General features: G+C 35.3%; 1 protein-coding gene across 13 annotated transcripts in view; it reads left to right on the top strand.

Moving 5' to 3' along the window:
- LOC134541305 (gastrula zinc finger protein XlCGF57.1-like) overlaps positions 1-16,425 on the top strand; it is a 531,604-nt gene that overhangs the window by 247,504 nt on the left and 267,675 nt on the right. The gene's annotated exons all lie outside the window — the stretch shown is intronic.

Here is a 16,425-nt window from a genome sequence, read left to right as displayed (position 1 = left end):
TATATTAAAATTAAAACTAAACAAAAACTTACAGCTACTGGCTTAAAATTACATTCCAACTGTCCAACCTGACTAACAAAACATATACTGACATGTAGAATCCTAAAAGTTACTGAAAATAAGCAAACTACAGTCAAACCTCGATTCTACGTACACTCACGGTTCTCCAAAATTTGTCCGTACGACCGAGTTGTACGTATGAAACAGTGAGGCCAAATTACGTCCATTTGTGGCTACACCCCCCCCCCCCCACCCCAAACCCTCTTTCCCACCGCTGTCACGGGAAATGAATTGCCGTTGCCGTGTCTATACACGGCACGTACATATGCCTGTGGCAAACAAGTAAATTTTTTACATGTACGTATGTTTATTATGCTGGAATTAACGCATAATTTATTTGCTCAAATAAAAAAATTTTAGTGGGTTCTTTATAAATGTAGATAATATTAGCTAGTAGGCCTAAAAACATCATGAAAAACGTAACGTTTATAGGCTGCAATGAGCATTTTAAATCGCAAAATATATATATTTTATAGAAAAGTTTATTTTATTTCGTATTTTTCCATAAGCGTAATAGCTTTTTTCTTGCTTCCACTCATGATGTACGAAATGCGTGTCCAAAAAGTAGCGAAGGTCTTCAAAAACCGAAGCAAAATAAATCCAAGTAATGAAACAAAAAATCTAAATCCAGGTGAAATTCGTTGCCAAGTCAAGAAAAATAAATCCAAAGTAATCCAACCAAAATCCAAATCGTAGTCAGTTAAGAGTAGCAATAAGTCCGAGTAATTATAGCACGAGACGATCTAAAATGCACGAGGGAAAAACGTAAACTCAGGGGGGGGACACTTCATAGAGTATAGCAAACACATTTTTTTAGTTGCTATACAGCGCTTTATCCAACATCTGAGCACAAAAATTATAATCAAAATACCACGTTGATTAAATAATTATTACATTTGTTTTAACATTTTATCAAATTTATGGCATAAATTGATATTGTTGAAATGAAAATAATATATTTACTTAAAAGAAAATAAACGAGTTTTCGTTGGCACGTTGAACCACTTGTTTATCCATCAACACCATAATTAATGGCGTCGGCATTGAATTAAGCAATATTAGGTTTAATAAAAATTTCTAAGGAAATTTTGTTTCAATCATGTTGAAATAGTAATCTCGTTAAATAATAATATTAATGATTTCATGAACTGCTTTATAAATCACTGTTATGAAACATGCCTGATTCAGCTACGTGTTGTGTTAACTACTGCTACAACAAGAGAAGAGATAATAATAATTAACTTTACTTTAAGTTTCCGCTTGACGAAACTAGGTATGTGTAAATTATTAAAACGAAACAAAATAAAAGTTTTGTGTAATTAAAATAGTGATGAGCATTTTGTTTTCATGCCCTACAGAATTTCCTCTTTTTAGGTAGTGTGTAGTCGCACATTGAGGACAAGCACACAATACATAAATACTTAGGTACTGTTCTAAATGTCAATGAGTCTCAAATTCTGCTCAAACTTGCTGCTTATGTACTTTAATTAGTCTAAATGTTTTGTATGAATTTTATTTTTAGGTCGAGAGGGAGGTGTGGGTAAAAATTTTGTATTGCGTATCCAAGTCTATCCCTTGATACTAATGGCATTATCCTGTGGTAATGATTCTTGCTGTTTTAACATTAATTAAAACAGCAAGCATCATTTGCCACCGGATAAATCATACAGGATCAAGGGATAAACTTGGATACGTGATACGGAACAATTACTGAGGTGAGGATTGCGAAAAAATGAAGCGTCTTTTAAATTTTTATGTTAAAATTAAGGTTTTTTTTTCTTAACAATTTATTGCTACACACGTGTCTTCAAGAAGTGAAGATACGATAAAGATTTGTACTTTCACCTAATCCATAAAGAATTAGATGCCATTGGTAACAGCTTCATTTCAGTTTTTGTGAAAAAATTGTACATTATAGGCAGTTAAATTTCCAGAAATACACATTGCCTGTGTTAATGATGATATACTTCTGCACGTTTTTTTATGCATTTTGTTTGCGATTTGTAATGCAATTCGGTAGGTACCTACGAAAATCCTAACCTTAACTTCAATCAACGTGATTCTACTAGAACAGAAATTATTTCTTGGACATAAAAAAAGGCAGCAATTTATTATAATCCGAAAATATGTTGCATGTTATGCATTTTAACAAATGTTATGCTACGTAAAGAAAACATTTTTAACCGAAATGAGGTTAAGGCAAACACTGTCCATAAGGTAAGAAATTTAATTATTGTTTTAAAAATACAGTAAACTCCCGGTATATCGCGCCCCGATTGATCGCGGAATCGGGTATATCGCGGGTCAAACCATGTCCCCCAGTCAGAAATGAATAGTAATAATGGAATAAATGGTTGACAGCCGATTAGGATAATTTTGCGTTGTAACTAACAAACTAAGCATCGGGCAGAAAAATGCCTAGGCGTAGAAAATGTACGCAGTAAAATTCTAAACAAGATATCTCCGTACATTATTCCTCTATCTCGTAGGGTTTTCAAATTATGGTCCAATCCAGCCCAGTGATATTTTCTGAAACACTAGTTCTTAATGTCGCTTTATCTCACAAATGAAGCATCGGACAGGGGACCTGATAAAGCCCACCGTCCAGCGACATTATCCAGCGTGACTCGGCTGGGGATTGATGTTGGATAGGCTTGGTTGTCGGCAAGCGCTGGGTAGGGAGAGGCTAGCCGAGAACATGGAGAGAGGTAGAGATTAGAGCGGGCAGAAACACCAGGGGGAGTGGGGAAGGGAATGTGTTCACGCAGCACACAGGCAGAGCATCAGTCAATTGACTGAGCAGCGTCGCTGCGTACAAGACAAAATCAGGTAGTCCGGTGTTTAAAATTCCACTCCAGAATCTTAATTGGTACTTTACTGGACATCTGTATATAAATGTTTTGTTACAACTTAAACCTACAGACGTAATATTATTGGGTAATTCATTGTATTATACAAGTTCATCTTTTTACTTTGGTATAATGTTTTAACATTAAATAGTAAAGTAAATCGGCTAGCGTATTTTTAATCTTTGCCCAGGAATTCCCAGTGGTCCAATATTTACGTGAACCATACGGTACCACTTTTACCGTGAGGTAGTAAACAAGTCCCGGAAATGTTTATGTGTAGCGGTCTCCCGACCTTTAAACAGAGACTGGGGAATATAACACTTGCCGATCCGAGCCACACACACTCAGCAACTCGACACAGCGTTTGGTGAAATAAGTAAAGACAAAGTTTAACACGGTTTTTAAGACGGCGTCACTGATTGCGCTAAAATTAAATTGGCGCAATTTTTGTTTCCCACAAGTGACCATTTATAATTTACTGTAAGCATGGATAATAAAGTTTAACCACTTGACACGATAGACGATTCTTTATTTTTTATTGTACGAATGCTAGAATCGTTTTTTTCCCTGTATCTGCGGCCTGCTTCTACAAAAGACAAGCTATCTGTAAGTAAATCTAGAATTTTTATTTTGTCAATCAAACTCGGTACTTTGCGATTCATATTCGGTTTGAAGTATCACTACGGCCCTTCTTTTTAGAAGACTTTGACCACAGAATCGTGTGTAACCGCACACACTGCACTTACTTTGTTACGGACACTGACGAAGCAGATACTGTGGCTGACACCACGAGACTGGCAGCAGCTTGTGTGCCGCACGTGTATGGCGGCGTGTGGCGCGCTCGTAGGCCGTGCGACAAACTGTGCGCGGCACACGGAAAAATAAAAACAATTCAACATTTAATATTTATCTTTAAAATTTATTATTTTTATTTTTTCACCCGCGTTTAGTGGAAACTGCGGATGCAAAGTCCGCACAAAGGCGGGCCATACGGTGCGTGCTTGCCGACCTATTAGAACACAGGCGGTGTTTTATGCCTTTTGACCTTGGTCACATCGAAACATCGCGGTTATGCAACAACGCGGGTAAAAGTTATGTCCCCCGACAACCGCGTTAAATAGGGAGTGTACTGTATTGCTCTCCTAAATCATTATATGTTACGTTTACCGATATTTAGTTAAATGATTTGCTTATAAGGGTAAAAAAAATAAAATCATTATTTTTATAAATATTAATTCATGCACGAAACAAGTCACAAGCTCGCCAACATTCAGTTGAAGCTGCAAATTTCCCTACTATTCAAATTAGTGTTTTAAGCATATTAACTGCAAATTTTACTTTCTAGGATCAATGTTGTATTTAAATTAAAATTTACTTATAATTTGAAACGTAAGTCTTACTCCAGAAGGTACTTTATCTCGGTTTTAAGCCATTGCAACTTCGTTTTAATGTTTGTCAAGTTTGCGTTTTTGTATAGCAACTAGGGCATTTCTTAATAATAAAAAAAAACGTAGAACTGCAATAGCATTGAGTGTCCACTCAGTACTAGTACTTTATTTACTCTATGCGTAAACTCACGAATGTATAGAGGTGGGTCGAAAAGTATCAACAAGATATTTTGTAACTGATACACGCCTATATCAGGTACTGCAAACGAGTACACTTGAAAAGTATCAAGTACTTTAGTATCAGTTTTTGAATTCACCTGGAACAACACCACGGCCAATGTGCGCGTGCGCAGAACCCGATCGCAGATGACGGTCACTTGGGCGGAGCTTGTGAAAGGGGAGGGAGCGGCACGACGAATAAGGGATAAAGGGAAAGAATGTAGGGGAGGAAGCGCAGGGGAAGGCGTTGAAGGAGAGGCGCAGAGCGAAATTTTTACGAGTCGTTTTGTTTATTGTCCCACATCAAAGTATGCTCAGTGCGCAGTGCGTGCACCGTCTCGTTCAATAATAAAACTAATGAAATTTTAATATTAAAAAGTACATTAATACAAGATATAATATTTATATTTGTGCACCTAACAGCTATGAAAATGCAAATAAATTCTCAGTTGACACTAATAACAGATGTAATCAACATATGGACTTTCTTTTTTCGAAAACAATTAGTAACTAGTGTTTTCATACATTAAAAGATTACGATTTTATCAAAAATTAAAAATAAAAAAAACAGATAGGTACATTAGTGAGCATACTATATCAATAGACATTTGAGTTAGGTACATCAGGCAGATAGCAATGCCAATATCCATAAAAAAAAAAACACTTTGCAAGTTCAGTCACTATTTAACAAATAGTATTGCATTATAACTCAGTTTTTGTTTACACAAATTACACTTAGCAAACTCATTATTTTCCGTGAAAAAATTCCACACAAATGAAGTCTATTTCTTGCACTTATCCATTCCTTATTTCACTATAAAGATTCTAACTACAAAGCATGACAGCCCGCAACAATGTACATGGTAATACACGGCCAGGATGAACTGCAGTGAATGTTGAACTGATTGATACTGGCTGTATCAGGCGGGCATGAGAGTAACAGAGGTAGAGAATTACCGGGCGTGATAAATAATGTATCAGATTCTCCTTCCGGTCGCACGGTCCTGGTACCGCTACTGCTAAAACTGATACAGAAGTATCAGATACATGTAACTAGTACATTACTGTATCAGTATCAGGTTGGAACAGATACCGAAAATTGCTGTAACAACCCACCTCTACGAATGTATGAACGTAACGGGAATATTACGTGGCTTGTAAGTTCTGATACTGTATTTATTTCATAACTTAGCCGAAATACTGGTACGTATGAGATATAATCTTCACAAAATAAAATGAGCGGTGTCTTGTAACTGTTTTATACGTATTATAATTTAAGAAGTATTACACAGTTGATGCATATTTTATAACTAACCATTTATTTCTGGGGATTGTAAATAATTAATCATTGCCCATTGGTATCAAGACATCAAGATGAACGTAAACTTGAACATGTCACGGCAGCGAGAAAACTGGTGTGTATACCAATAAACTGGTATTAGAACTGGACAAAACTGGAACACGGGCGGTGGAGCTTTTATTTTTTTCCGCTAAGCTTGCGTCTATTGGCTGGCTGCTGATGGAACGTCACGAGTCTGTCTGAGTGTAGAGTGAGTTATACTGCGCATGCGCAGCTCAGGGAACAAAGAGAGCCAGCCGGCGGCTACGCCGCGCCGTAACAACAGCTGACCGAGTACAATGACCTTATCCGCATACGGCGCGCTATCGACGGTAAATTTCCATCAATTTGCGGCTTTTTTTAAATTTTTTTTACTGTGATGCAATGTGTATGTAGCCCATATTTGATATAAACGCTGCATGTTACGACTGTATTTTAATAAACTTAAACGTATTTCTTACACTTTATATATTTTTAAACTTTTTTTTTAATTTTTTGCCTCATTTTTCACGGTTTCTGAAATCTGTACGTACGACCGATGTGTACGTACGAACCGGGGGCCGTACAAGTGAGGTTTGACTGTAGTATACTTTTTTTAACTTCTACTCTTTAAAATAGTGCACTGTTGTTAACGGTTTTGTGCTACACAAACTTAATAGATCAAATAACTAATTCTTTTTATTAACTTCTACTCTTTTACAACACACACTCTTGTTAAATGTTTTCTGCCACATGAACCTTCTAGATCAAATAACTTAATTAATCTTCAGTAAATAACTACTCTAAAAAATTAATCTTAATAATATCCATCTCTCACTAGAGGTATAACTAGGGACCCCAGAAAATGGTAAATAAAACTGGCTCATTTCTGTGTAAAAAAATGACAAAAGCGGTGTAAAAATAAGCAAGCGGTGCAAAAAATTGGTGTAGAAAAAAAGCAATCAGTAGACCCAAAAAAATTGTGAAAAAATTATGCCATTGGTAGTGTAAAAAAAAAACCTCATAGCGGTACATATAAATGAGGAAAGCTGTGTTTACAAATATGTTATATTGTACATAAAAATACAATTATAAATAGCTGTTAAATTTTGTATGTGAAAATTTCTTTACATAAACAGGAAAAATGTAAAAACTTAGTTAAATAATTCATTCGATTAAACATTGTTATACTTTTTGATTACAATACTTCATATATGATACCTTGGTACTACTCATCTCAAGAAAATACTTATTCTCACATGATACTTTGGTACAGTTTTAAAACCTGTTTTGTAAGTCAGTATTTTTATACAGTATCAAAGTGATGTCTCATTTTGAAAAAAAAAAATTGTTGTAAACTAAAGAACACGGGCTTTACAAAGTAAAAACATTTGAGATATTCCATTAAAAATCCTAAGTTACAATACACAGTATTTCAATATCCAAATTCAATTATAGTCTATCTCACTGTACATACTATAAATTCTCCTCTGCAGGTAAGTTTGGTTGGTACACAAATGTGTAACAACAGTTACCATAGTATCTTTCTTAGGCACTACAAAGTAGCAGACTCTGCCGTACATCGGCCCACTTTGTCTGTCGTTTCATCACACAAGAATACAATCTGTTTGTCTTCTACAGCGTGCCTTACTGCTTCCTTATTTGCCTGGCCAATTTTTGGGACATAAGTTTCTCCAAGAGTGTTGGCTGATGGCAAATCCCCTGCACCTTAAATGTATACATAACTTACAATATACTAATAAATAGGTAGCATTTATAAGGTTATCGCTGAAAATATTAATGGGCTAATTTACTCAAAACAATTCTGAGCCAAACCTAACCTAACCTTTTCAAGATTACTGCTGGATTACAGAGTCAAACCATCAATAAATCAGTCAAAAATATCTTGTACTGTGCTCACCATTTCACAGTGCAAACCATACTATGTATGTGTTTGTTAATCTGAGGTACTTGCATATTTATTTGAAGTAAAGGTAAGTTGGGCCTAAAGGTAAGTTAATCGATAATATTGTAGACCTACATATGCTTATGAACTTTTATTAGAGGGGGGAAACATTTCTAAATAAATAAGGCTATTCTTCATTCACTGTTACCTGAGTTTTGGAATAAACAAAGCCTCTTGTAAACAAACATTTTCATTGGCTGCCGGCCGCCGCGCACATTATTCGTGCGCAAGAAATAGTCCCTTGGTTACGTACCATTTGTAAGTATTTTTACACTGCCTTTTTTGTAACAATTGTTGTTATATAGCATTATAGCATTTCACCATTAATAACCAATACAGTTTAATGTGTCTGCAAATATTTACTTACAATTATGTTAGCAGACGCTGTGTGTACAGTGTACAGTTGATGCCCGGCGCAACAGTTGTATTTCGGATTCGCGCGCGCACGGTTTGTTATGGCTGACGCCGGACAGAGTTTTGTAAAGCACAGAACGGGAAAGCCTTTGAAAAGTGCACAGAAAACTATTGTGTTGAATGTTTTTAAAACATTTTCAGACAAATATCCGGATTCGGATCGTGTGAACGATATCGCGAGTTTAGCTGCGGAATTTACGGGTGTTTCGAAGAGCAGTGTGCTTCGTGCAAGGAAAGAATTACAGGACACTGGGACATTAACATCTCCCGGGAAGAAAAGGAAACGTGAGTATCCTGTTATCAAAACTTGTGATGATTTTGTGAAGACGGCTATTAGTCGTAAAGTGCATAGTTTTTTTTTCGCAAATGAACCACCTACGCTGAACAAAGTGCTACGGTGGTTCTTGTTATATTACTTCTCCGTTATTTTATTAGCACCGACTGTACTGAAGTGTGTGTGTGCAACTAGTGCTTGGCGCGCAAGATGAATTCAGCCTATCACTTACTGACACGGCACAGTGATACGACGGTGTTTGTTTATTTCAAAACTCAGCTAAGAGTGAACGAAGAATAACCTTCAACATGGGTGTTAAACCATTCCCTCATAGCTGGATGATCAGCTTTTTCCAAAGGAATGTTAACTTACAGCATCATAATTAACAAAATCAGAAACAAATTCTTGTTTTCTGCACTTTCAAACTTGTTTGCTTTATTTACACTGCTGCCTATCGAGATTTGTTTAGACATGGTAGAATGCTTGACAAAATAATTGTCTTGTTTTGTATGTGTCATTTGCCACATGTTTTTTGCACGTGTCTTTGCGTGTCCAATCAACCCGCACATTGCAGTACTTGCACATCATAATTTTGTTCCACTGATCAAAAATATAAAATCATCCGATTTCATCTATCTTTCGCGATCAAACATTGTCGAAGTTTTCGGCATCTTAGCCATAAATTCAATTGTATCACAAAACTTACAAAATGTGGACGGTAGTTGTAAACACTCATAGATTGTGAACGCAAAAATGACTGCCATCTTAGCTCCATGCGATTAAATTAGGTTAGAATAATCGACACCAGTGTGCCTTGCGGCAGAAATGACCATTATTCAAAACACGCAAATTGTGGACAGTCAATTTTGTTATGTTGGTAGTATGCACATATTGATTGTTGACATTTGTTACATTTTGTTTTTATTTGCGATGGCAATATTTACTTCTTGTAAACAGAGTAATAAAAATACGTGGATTTCAGTAACGTGTCAAAACGAAGATAATATCACGGCACTAGTCTTTCAGTCTATGTTTATTTCATGCCTATGTTTATGATGGCCATTGGCGTAGCTGTGTTCTTAAAGTTGGGGGGGGGGGGACAAATAATAATTTTGATGTCATGTAAACCCATTCCCCTCCTACTAAGACAGGGGATCCGGGGGTCCTCCACCGGAAAATTTTGATTTTATAAGTGCAAAATAGCGCTTTTTAAGCAGTTTTTGTATCTAACCATTGGATACATCGATGTTAAAATTATTATTGTTTCCTTAAGATAAAATTTGATGAGTGAAGAATTTAGCTACAAATAAAGTTGGGCGGAAGGCAGGGAGGGCACAAGCCCTCTTTTTTTACTCGAATGGAATTAAATAGTATTATTTTACAATCATAATGATATTTTTATAAATTATTTTCTACAACTAATTCATTTACGATATTTTCAATCGAAATTAAAAAACATGTACACTTGGAAACATTAAAAAAAATTGTTTACAATTCATAAACTTTGCCTTCTTGTCCACATAATAGGCTACATCTTATGTCATGACTACTTTGACTGATTTAAAATCTCCAGCACACATCCCTATTCGATACCTTAAATAACACTGCACATTTTTTTTTTGTATTAAAGTCTTTCTGCTGTACTAGTGCCCGACTGGCTGTAGCTCGTTATCGTTTACCAAACACATGTCCCCGTCTCTCATTCTTACTTATAAATTGAGACGCGATGACGTTTAAATCAAGTACGTCCAGCTCATGTTGATGAGCATGTAGTAAGTACAGCTACATCACATGGTTGTCTTGCCTGTGTCATAGTTGATCTGAAAAATTAAATTTAATGGTAATTACTTTCCGACACATGAAAGTACAAATACAATATTTATTAAAGCCAAATAATTGTTTCGAGGTTTCACTAAAAATCAAACATACCTACCTGAGATAAGTTTTAAGTCTTTGTAGAGAGCTGAAACTTCCTTCAGCTGCACAAGAAGAGCTGGGTACAACAAGCAGCAATCTCAAAACCACTTCTATATTTGAAAACAGCTGCCTAACTTCTAGCATAGAGTTCAGTAGTATTTTTGATACATCCTTACATATTTTGGCTTATGCTTCTTCAAAAATAGTTCAACTTCAGTCTTCAGTAACTGAGAATTCACTTCTGGATAACTTGCTAGCTCGTCACAAATTTCTCCCTTGAGCAAACAGTCTTCCAGCTTCTGCATTTTCTTTATGCCTTCTTGATTTAATCTGGAATGCAGCCCACTAACAGCAGAATCGACCATCATGAAGAACTCTCTGTGGAAATATTGATCAACGGTTGTTGCTTCAAAAACATCTGCTCGCCCGGTGAAACGTTTCGGTGGTTTCCTTTGTCTTGGTAATTGCAACTCTTTCAAGTTGTGTTCTGTAGTAAAACTGTTTACCTCAGTAAGTATATTTTGAAATTTCACTTCAGATCTCATTTTGCTGATTGAGTCTTCTATCAGAGTAACTGCTTCCATCGTTCCACTAAATAATATGCTAAAACAGTGTTTTGTCTTTTCATTGTCGATAAAATGAAATGTTAATGCACACGTAAGTAGTTTGACTCTACATCTACAACTCTTTCGTCTACTGCTCAACACATGTTTCTACAACACTACTCCTTACACCCAACACGACAACAAAATTGCGAAATACTTAAGGTTATTCAAGGAATGTGCAAGTACACTCACAGACGATATGTATAGGTGTATGATACACGAGGAGGGAGGGAGCTAAGCTGCCTAATGACAGCAGACATTAGGTCTGGTTGCAAAGTGGAAGGGGCGTAGTCCTGCAGGTATACTCTATTTCAAATAACATTGGTACGTTTTGACAGTTTAAAGTAAAGTCACTTTACTATTTGTTTTTGAATGTTATAATTTTGATGCTGGACATATTTCTTGCACATGAACCTTTGATACATGGTACCCGATTCGCTTAAAATTGCTTATATTATTGATTTATTCAAATAGCATAACAGTAATGCGGAATAATATTATAAAATAAAAATATCACTGTCCAGAAAGTTGGGGGGGACAGTCCCCCCCACCCAAAAAGTTCAGGGGGACATGTCCCCCCTGTCCCCCCCTATTCCTACGCCCGGTGATGATGGCGTAAATAAATAGAACTTGCGACATAAGGACATTATTTTGTGCGATAAAGCATGAATTTCGCCCAAAAAAGCGTGAACTTCGCGCGAAAATTCTTGAATTTCGTGACTATGTCGAAATCAAAGGAAAGTCGCAAAATTCGTTTAAAGTATCAAATTTTCGCGTTATTTTGTGAATTTCGCGCTTCACTATTTTTCGGGGTCTCTAGGTATAACCTAGACAGTGTAAGCCACCAAATGTAGCGGGAAGGTTTAAATCAATTAGTAAACAAAATTCTTAAATGGTCAATAAATAAGTTGACATGTCAAACAAGCTGTCATGATCTTTATTTGCAGGACCACTCACTTTTATACACTCACTTGGCATAGTTATGCAAGAGGTTTGTATTCGTAGTAGTTTATCTTTAATAAACACAAGTGTTTCCTACCAGGACCTAGGGTCTAGGTTCAGCACCCAGTACACAATGCCTGGTGAAATGTTAAACTAATAAATTTACTTAAAAATAATTAACACTATGATAGTAAAAAATTAACAAAAATTGTTTTTAAATAACAAAACACACTTATAAAATTCTACACGTCATTCTTTTTGTTTTAGGTTGCTGAAATTAGGGAACTCCTAATTACATTTTAGTTAAACAACTTAATAGATCAACTAAACTAGAGTTAGTATCAAAATCCTTGGCATCTTTAATCTTTCTAATATTTAATGTAGGGATGGGTTGAGTACACATTTTTATCGATTCCGATACCAGTACCGATTCCTAAATTTCGATTCTCGATTCCGAGTCATTCCAGTTTTCGATTCCTGGTAATTCTGGTCACATAATTAAAACTACTTAAGAATTGAATGCATTACATAATGATAATAACATGTATAAAGGATAATTATAGACTTAGGATTAAATGTTGAGGTTTTTTTTTTTTCAATTACCAGTGAAGAAGCATTTTCACATAAAGTTTGTTTGCTAGTAAGTACTAGGCTGTGCACAAAGAAGTTCAACATTTAGACAAGGTTCTTTAACAGGCGATAACGCCGATAACATAACATCTTTGTTCAAAATGGGTTCAAAAGTAGCACTACTTTTTTCTGTGGTACCTTTTGACTTAGTTGGTGACAGTGCTGTAAACAAAAGTTTGTTTTTCTTCAAAGACTATTTTTTCTGGTAGTAATGTGTGCCGGGATTTCAAATGCTTCATTAAATTGGTTGTAGATATATAAGTACCGCTCCGTGAAATTTGCGCACTACCATTATTACAAATTGCATATTTGTCATTTTCACTATTGATGCGAAAATGTTCCCAAACTTTAGACATGTTAATACAATATCAGAACATTCGCATCGTAATTTGAAACGACAGTCGGCGAACATTTTTTTACTAACAAACTAGCAAAACACTTGAAAATAGTTTTAGCAAAACAATATTTGTGCCAAATAAATAGCATAAATGCGAAACAATTCACAGTAACCTCAATAGCACGACGGTGAATTACGGCGTAATTCACCGTCGTGCTATTGAGGTTACTGTGAATTGTTTCGCATTTATGCTATTTATTTGGCACAAATATTGTTTTGCTAAAACTATTTTCAAGTGTTTTTCTAGTAATTATTACGGTTTTCCTTTGCAAGAAATAAACACGAGCCTCTGTTGGCGGTATGGCCAGAGAATTCTTTATTATCGATTGTTGCTTTCATTATACAATTTGTCCCGTACGCAACGAATCGATACGTTTCGACTTGACTTTATATTTTATGGCCACCAGAGATTTTGTGGAGGCCATCATCCTTGAATGGCTCACAACTAAACGGGAAGCCTACATTTCACAAAGGGTTGAGGACCAACCCGAACATGCCCGAAGACTTAACCTTCGGCCAACTTCGGGACTTTGTTTTTCTTTTAACAAGACGCGCGGGAATTTTGATTAGTGAAGGCCCACCGCCCATACTTAAGGACAGAGGCTATTCCTATCTTGCAGAATCTCGTCACTTCAACTATGTAACAGAACTTAACTGAATTCAACATGTTTCAGGATAATTATATTTAGTGTTGTATCTATAGCATGTTTCAATTGTTTTTCATGGAAAATTCAAAATCATATTTTTTTATTTATTTTTTATTTATTTATTTTCATATCCTTTGACCCCATTTCTGGGGTATGATACATGTCAAGTACATATAGGAAAAAAATATATATATACATATAAAGTTTCACAAAAAAAACAAAATATACAATTTCACAAAAAACAAAAGCACAAAATATATAATTTCACAAAAAACAAAAACACAAAAATATACAATTTAACATTAAAAAAATATATATACAATTACATTTTACTTATAAGTTAACATAAATTACAAGTGGGATTGAATTTACCCTATAAAATCTTTGCTATTATTTTTTATTTTTATAAAGTCTTCTACATCTTTGAAAGAATAAAAAAACTGTTTTTCAGCTATTTTTTTTAACTCTATTGCAAACAATTTTTTATTATTAATATTTTTAACATGTCGAGGTAGACTATTATATAAGCAGATTCCCACATAATTACAGTTTTTGGCATATTGGCTGGTGGAGTGAGATGGTATTCTGAGGTTGAGTGTAGTTCTTGTTTGATACGGGTGTATGTCACTATTTGTTTTGTGTAGATGTATGTTATCTTTCATTAAAATCATTAGCTGGATAAAATATTGACACTAAAAAGGTATAATTTTGAGATCTTGAAATAGGTGTCTACAGGATGATGATGGTTTCGTAAATGAAATTAGTCGAATTGCTTTTTTCTGAAGCTTAAATATTCTGTTTCCTTCTGCTGTGTGTCCCCAAAGTTCCATGCCGTAACTCATAATGGAATGAAAATTTGCAAAATATGCAGATCTTACATAGTCTTTAGACAATAACATTCGAATCACCCTAAGACCATAACAAGCACGGGTTAGTCTTTTAACAGTGTTGTGTATATGCGAGTGCCAGTTTAGGTGGGTGTCTATTTCAAAACCTAAAAATTTTGTTGAATTTTTTCCCTCTATTAGTTGACCGTTATAAGTGTAAGAAGTGTGTGTGGGATTGAACACTGTGTTTCTCTTGAAGTGTAGGAAGTTTGTTTTATTCAGATTTAGTTTTAGTCTGTTTTCTTTAAACCAAGATTCCATGTTATCTAGAGTGTTTACGGCTAACGCATTTAATTCGGTGTTATTCGGGGCTGTTATAACAATATTTGTATCATCAGCAAAGAGTATCATCTTTCCATTTATTTTTTGAGAAGGAAGGTCATTTATGTCTTTATATATTTACAGCTTAAAAATTTTATTTTCTTTCCGGGAGGATGCCAGGCTAACTTATGCAGCTGTTTGGTGGGTCGTCGGCCCCAGCTTTGTTCATTAGGATCGTGGCAGTGGTTGAATTACTAACTAAAGAAGTAGTATCACACTCCTCAGGCAGCATGGTTGGCTGATGCCTAACTTAGGTAAGGGGGCACTGGAAATCACTGTCAATTTGTTCTCGCATTTATTGGCATGCTATGCATTGCGGTGTTACACTATACGTTATACCTTATACTTTACCCTGACAAAAGTTTCTGATTGCTTCGTTATGTGCTTACGTTACATCTAACAGCAGTCTTATTGGGGATTTGCATGGAGTCGGTCATACCCGTAAGTTTTTGATTTACGACTCGAACAGGCTCTACGAGCTGTGAATCTACAAGTGCTTTAATGTCTTTGTTGGGGCCAGCAGACATATGCACGGCTACATTAAATTAAAACGCTTACCTCTGGAGTCAGCGAGTTCCATAATTGTCGACCCTGCGGCGTGGTCACGTGGCAGGGTTAAATCTAAGGCGGTTGGGATAAGCCCGGCTCCGCAAAGATGACCCAGGGATGTGTGGGTAACGAGAGAAAAAAGATTTAGAGGTGAGAAAGTCTATAAAACATTTACCACAATATTTCAAGACATGTGTGTGAAAATGCTGAGTTAATATTGTGGTCATTCACTAAAAACTGGTTTCATTATATTTGTGAGGTTCATACTGTGCAGCTATACTGCATGACTATTAAGTAAATTATATAAACAATTATTTTATGCACAAATTACTACATTATGTTTCTCACCATAAAAGTAATTGTCCATAAAGGTACATACTGAGGTTGTTTAAAACAATAGCATGTTATGAGACTTTGTAGTGTCACCTGATGGTATAATGTAAAGAGGAAATATTACTGTGTAAGCTCTGTGTTGGTAATGCTCAGTATAGAAATTCAGTAATGTATGAGACATTTGCAGCCTAGATTGTCACTAAAGAATATTTTTTTTATGAAAAAAAAAAACAACATAAATATTAAAAAATTTTTTGTGTCCACATTAATCTCTTTCCATTGTATTATTTTATCCGTAACATTCCTGTATAAAAAACCCAATCATTGTAGCTTTCCTAATTGTTCGTTGGTTTACTTGATATGTACCAACACAGTGGGTGAATGTATCTTGAAAGCGATACCACATAAAAGGTTACATGTTACATTTAAATTTATATGTTCACTTTATAAAAAAAATTCATTTATGTGCTGTGGAATGAAAAAAACGAAGACACATTGAATATTTAAACACTATTTTAAAGGCATAAAATCTTGCACTTTCTTTCTTGTACATACTAATAACTACAATGTGTTTTAAAGATAACTGACATGTCAAAAGGTAAAATTATTTATTATGAACGTTCAGCAAAAATCTTTACACTTTTCTTTCCTTTAAATGACAGCATTATTTTTTCCATATGAATCACCCAAGTTTGGTAAGTTTTGAAGA

Source organism: Bacillus rossius, chromosome 18 (assembly GCF_032445375.1).
Source record: "Bacillus rossius redtenbacheri isolate Brsri chromosome 18, Brsri_v3, whole genome shotgun sequence".
NCBI classification, from domain to species: domain Eukaryota; kingdom Metazoa; phylum Arthropoda; class Insecta; order Phasmatodea; family Bacillidae; genus Bacillus; species Bacillus rossius.
This window is presented reverse-complemented; position numbering and strand designations above follow the sequence as displayed.